Source organism: Teleopsis dalmanni, chromosome 1 (assembly GCF_002237135.1).
Source record: "Teleopsis dalmanni isolate 2A chromosome 1, ASM223713v2, whole genome shotgun sequence".
Classification (NCBI taxonomy): Eukaryota; Metazoa; Arthropoda; class Insecta; order Diptera; family Diopsidae; genus Teleopsis; species Teleopsis dalmanni.
The window spans coordinates 26,352,302-26,358,767 of NC_051846.1; the positions used below are offsets into that span (position 1 = coordinate 26,352,302).

Sequence of the window (6,466 nt, forward strand, 5' to 3'; positions counted from 1 at the left end):
AACAAGAAATAGAACAGGATCAAGAAAAGAGCATAACAAAAGAAAACGATTGGAAACTAATATTAAAATAACTCAATGTGGGCGCTGTATTCGAACTGAATTTTATTTATCGCACAAATTAAAGTATATAAGAATTATAAACATCATAAAACGCCAAAAATAAATATATTATGATATATACTTATTTGTTTTATCAAGTAATGTGAATAAATCTTATATTGTTGAAAAAGAACGTACCGTAGATATAAATTTCTTTATCATATGTTGGCGACAAAACTGGTAGAAAGCAAAATATGTTTTTTTAGTTAAGTGAATATATTTTGTACAATATTGCATGTTTCAAACATTGAGTATTAATTTCATTTTCTTTAAAATCTATAGATTTATTTTTCAGATATATGGTATTTGAATCTTTCATGAAGACATATATGGAATGAAAATTCGTACTTATGTACGTCGATTAACGCCAAATATTACCAATAGTACTTCATAAGTCCTGTGTAGTTTAATTGAAAATCGCGTATAAATTTAATGTTATAGGTTTTATAGATTTTATATCATATTATATCGATGTTGAGGAATTGATATCTCTACGCTTTTAAGGTGTTAAAACTCTTAAATTTTATTGTGTTCATTATATTCTCTGTGCTGTTTGAGGGAAAAGTTTTTGTACTGCTAAGTAGTCCAATATCTTTATGAGAGAATCTTTTAGTAAAAATGCTAAGATCATTATGTGTCTGATTTGCTTTATTTATATTTATGATATGTGACATCTTTTACCGAGTATGTGAACTTAGCATTGTAGTTATAATATTTAAAATCTATGGTTGGCAGTTGCGAAAAAAATGATCTCATATCGCTTTTAAACGTACACTTCCAATATATGATAATGATTAATGTTTTTTATAAAAGTATTTTGGATTTTTATTTCATTAAAAGTCAAGCAGAGTTTTATTTGAACAAATGCTTAATTTGAAATACTATATAAATATTGTCAGTGCAATAAACTCTACTTAATCTGTACAATAAAATAATAAATTTATATTCAATTCAACTGTTAAATCAATTTAAGATACAAGTGTTTAAAAGTTACACGCTTATTTATCAACAGCACATTTAAAAAAAAAAATAAAATTTAAAACTACTAGTATTGATGATAATAGACAAACGAAAGGGCTTCTATTGTGTTTCACAAATTTAATTTTCAATTAAATTTTAGTTGAAAAAAACATTTATTAAACCTTGAACTATAATTGGCAACTCATTCATTTCATATCTTGAATATGATTATATGAAAGATTAGTGAAATGTTATCAGTCTTGGTATGAAATTAATTTTACTGATAATAAATAGTTTTTTACTTAAAATTGTTAATGTCATTACTATAATGACTAATGAAATTTTTCGAAACTATATATAAATTACAAACAAAAACTATTAATTTGATACTGCCACCACCTACTACCACTAGAATTTACATTTAAATGCGTTCGAATAATAAGAATCCAATAAAATTCAAGTAGAATAAAATGACAAATAATGAAAATGAAGGAATTGCGTGGGTAAATCACATACTTTGTCAGCTTTACCAGAAATAATTCTAAAATAAGATACGACATACTCGTATGCATATTCATTCGCTTGTATTTTGTATTTCACATATTCGCGCACAGTAAACATTCAACATTTAACGCCTGATAAGATAAAAACATGAATATAAAACAGTTTATTTACTAATGATCCCACTCAAAATCATCAAAACGAAGTAAAAAGTAATTTTACTTTCTTTTTCAAACAATGTTTCTCATTTCGGTTGACAAAATACTCGCGCTTACAACTCTTTGTAATCAAATAATTGTATTCTCATCGCCAGATAAAGGAAATTCTAATAAAATCAAACAATGCAAAATATCTTCACAAATATAAAGCACATTAAAAAGCTGAGCTGATCTAGGAGGGTGAACCAGCAAAATAATAGATTTAATTTATTTCAATTTGAAACTTCTTTTATATAAAAAATTTAAAAAAAATTATTAAAAATATAGTAAAGAATTTATAGAATCTATTTTAAAATTTAAAAAAATTATCAAAAGAATAATAAAAAAATTTATTAAATTCATTTTAAATTTAAGTTGTTAGCATAACTATTTAATTTATACAATATGTGAAAATATTAAATAAAAAAATATTTTTTAAATTATAAATAATACTATTATTATTTTCTACATACTTCAGTATTCATCTTCAAAATTTAATTATGTTTAAAAAATCAAAATTTACATACTGTTTTACTTTTTTACTAATTAAATTTTGAATTTGTTTTTCGACCAGGTTTTTTTTAATAATGTTTTTTATATATTTTATTTCCAGCTATAGGTGAGAGTTTTTTAAATTAAACTTTTGTTTAATATTTTTAATATATTTTATTATTCGACTCTTTATGAGAGTCTTCAAGCCGGTATGACTCTATCGTGCCCAAATTGTGCAAAAAAACATATGATAGATATGATACAAAGGTTCCAAAACAAAGCACTCAGGGATACAGTTAACGCTCAGTGGTACTTGCGACATCATGATCTACATCGTTACCTTGAAATACCTACTGTTAAGCAAGAAATACAGAAGGCTGTTAAAACACATTATGACAGGCTGAGTCAACACTTAAAATGCACCAAACCAAAAAAAACCTTTTGCTGCGTTTTAATCAGCAAGGAGATGACTAGCTCAGATCTATATGCACACCTCTTGTTAGTCAATATGCCTAGTTGTTGCTAATTTAAACTTTACATTTTGTTAGAATAAAATAAAAAAAAATATGTCTCAAAGCTGAAACTCATCTGTATCTGAAATACTAACTGTTAGCTATAATAACAATTTTAAAATAAATACAATTTCTTATTTATTAAAGGAATTTATAATGTAAATATAATTATTGTATTTATAAATTATAATTATTAAATTTGTTATGATTTTTAACAAATTTATTATATTGTATTTATATTAATAATATAAATTCCCTTGAAAATTTATAAACCGCATTTCTTATTTAAATAATAAAGAAATATTTTAAAATATATAAAATGTATATAATTTTATTTCGTATATAAAATTTTTTCAAACAATAAAGATAAATTAATCTTTATAATTTGAAAACTATTAAAAACAAATTGTTCCATGTTTATTAAAACCAAAAAATATTTAAAAAATAATACATGAGTACAACTGTACTGTACCAGTACTTAGAAGCATGAAACCCATGGCGTATGAGTGACGCATACAGTAAAGAATTTGCTATAGAAAATTTGAGACAATATAAATATAATTCAAGAACAACTTAACAGTTAAATTAAACATGTAATATATTCAATTTTTAATGAATTATTTAATTTTTTATAAATTATTTAATTTTTAATAGTATATATAATTTTTAACAAATTATTTCATTTCTAAATTAATAATTTTATTAATTTTCTGTTACAAATTTATTTATATATAATTTAAAATAAACATATGTAATCTGAAATGTTAAAAATGTAAAATTTTTTTTAATTTTTATATATAAAGAAAAAACAACAACAATTATTTTGACAGTTAAACACAAGCCCATGAAAAAACAGACTAATTTGTGAGGCACCATTTCATTAAATGTGCCAAAACGCGTATATTCAATTCAAAGCAATTAGCAACAATTTTATTTAGCATTTATTTATATGATGTGCAGGTCAAATTCAAATTTCAAAAACAAAAATGGGAAAAAATAAACAAAAAATATATATATATTAAATGGAAAGAATTACCACCTAAGAAAAAGTGTAAAAAATTATTTTAAGTGATTTTATAAGTAGCTCACCTCGCACTTGACTAGCGATCGCTCTATGATCCATTTTAAGTAGCTTTACTGGCACTTATTTGCTACAGACAATCTTAGTGAATAGATAGATATATAACAGAAGTGGTGGTTGTTGTACTGCCTGCAATTTTCTGGACAACACACACGAGCAATAATTTTTCTTCTTTCAGTCAGCTTCAATAATTTCAGTTTTGTTTGCAAATTTTTCAATTTGTTTAAATTTTGTTATATATTTTTTCATATATATATAATAAGTGTTTTTTTATTGTTTCACCATTAGCTAGACGTAATATTCAATTTAAAAATAGCACAATTTCTCACACAATATTTAAGTTTATTAGTATCCTCAGTAAAGATAGATGGATTAATAACTTTATACTTTGCTATAGTTTTGAAATCTATTTTTAAAAAATTGCTAAAAAATAAATAAATTATTCAAATTTTCATTTAAACAATGTTTAAATGCTAACGTATTATATATACATATTTGTATAAATTTTGGTTTTCTGGCATTGCAAATTTATAGTGATTGGCGTATCAATCACGTGAAATTTAAATTTTATTTAAAATTAATAAAATCGTTCTTTTTCGTATAAACAAAAATAATAAAATAGAACAAAAAGAATCGAATTGTTTATTTAATACGATTTCAGTCAAAAAAACACGACAAGAGCTCAACAAATGGCACAAATCTGTGCGCACTTCTAGTCTCGTATTGTTTTTTTATTTAATATAACAAAAATTAAGGCAACATGAAAGCACTAAATTTCACTAAACAGTTCCATTAAGGTTAAAGTAATTTTTTGATAATAGATAATATAAGGTCAATGGAAATAAGTTCTAATGGCATCAATAAACATGCCATTTAATAGAAAAAAATATTGCACCAGGTAGAAATAAATATAAGAAAAACATACTTTAAATTAACTATAATTTTTAAAAGAACTTTGATTACATTTTTTTGTTAACACAGATAAACAGAATTTTGGAAAACAATTAAATTTTTCGAATATATTTCGAATATTTGATATAGACCTTCAAAATAACTTTGATTATGTTTTTTATCGTTAATAAACAACACTTACAAATGTGAAAAAATACTTAAATTTTACAAATACATTTTTAATATTCGATATTCGATTATTTTTTTTTTTGTGTTATATAAACAACAGATAAAAATATTGTAAAACAATCAAACTTTTCAAATATATTTCGCGAAATAAATAAATGTGAGCTTACAAAATCTTTAACAATTCTCAAAGATAGACTATTTTAAGCAAAACGAAACTGCAGCATTTTTTTGGTGCTGGCCTGAATCTGCTCATCCTCTACACAGAGAAATCGAGCGGGTGGACATCTAATGACCATGGAAATTTCTGTTAAAATATCTATACAGTTTTACTGAAAATTTTGAATCCAATCACCTTAAAATCACATTCAAGTATATTTTTTTTTAAATACCGTGAGTAAAATATAAATAAGTTAGGTGAGGTTGAAGTAGCGATGTTGTGCTCAAAGCCCACTTGAGCTAAAATAATTACCCGTTGTGAGACCTCGAATTCGCGTTGTTTATACGCAGACTTTAAGGTCAGCGTACGAAAAGCATAACTTCCACATTCAACTTAAAGTTAAATAATATGTCAATTCTATTAACTTCACAAAATCCCTAATTTTGCAGGGTGTTTGCTTTGTTAGATCGGTAAGAAAATGGACTTCAAATATTTTAAGTCTTCTCATAGCCAATGTCTATCACATTGACGCAGGAGATGGAGTGCAGTTTCCTCCTCATCTATAAAGCCACACCCCGACAAAAGTCATTATAGGGTAGACCCAGGATAATAGAATGTCATTTTAATACACTGTAAACGGTTACTACTGGTACTGACTAGTAAGTTTCTTGATCAGTTTGGACCACGTTGATTGTGAGATCTGATATGTTAGAAAGCTTCATCTGCCCAAGTTTTAATGTTCAGATATTTAAGATTTCAAATGATTGTATTGACTGATAGACAATAAAGTCAGTTAACATTAAGATAGATATGGTTGTAGTACTACAATCAATTCAAAGGCTATACTTTATAGTTTGAAATTCTCTGCAGTTCAATTGGGTGACCAATTCTACATTAAAAAGTCAATAAAATAACAATAACAAAAAGTGTATTTAAAGATGTATTATATTTATGTATATAAAAACATTTTCAAATTAAAGTTTGCGTACAACTAACTGAGGTGACAGGAGATTACGAATAGCCTCTAACTAATCTCTCTAAATCATAGATGGAGTTTGGTATGTTAAAGATTGGCACAGTAATCATTATTTAATATTATTATATATCTAGCTAAATTAAAAATCAATGCCGGGTAAGATTCGACCACATAGAACAATTTTATTAATGACAGATCACCAATATTGAGACATTAAGATCAGGAAACCAAGTTCTGGACACCAAGTTAAGGACATCAAGTTCTAGACACCAAGTTAAGGACACCAAGTCAAGGGCACCAAGGTAAGGACACCAAAGACACTATCAGGACATCAAGTTAAGGACTCCAATATCAGGACACCAAGTTAAGTACACCAAGTTAAGTACATCAAGTTCTAGACACCAAATTAAT

General features: G+C 25.4%; 1 protein-coding gene across 1 annotated transcript in view; it reads left to right on the forward strand.

Annotated features, from left to right (window-relative positions):
- The window catches only part of LOC119672781 (cyclin-dependent kinase 14-like), a gene marked incomplete in the record, with an annotated part of 829,514 nt that overhangs the window by 592,697 nt on the left and 230,351 nt on the right, over positions 1-6,466 (forward strand).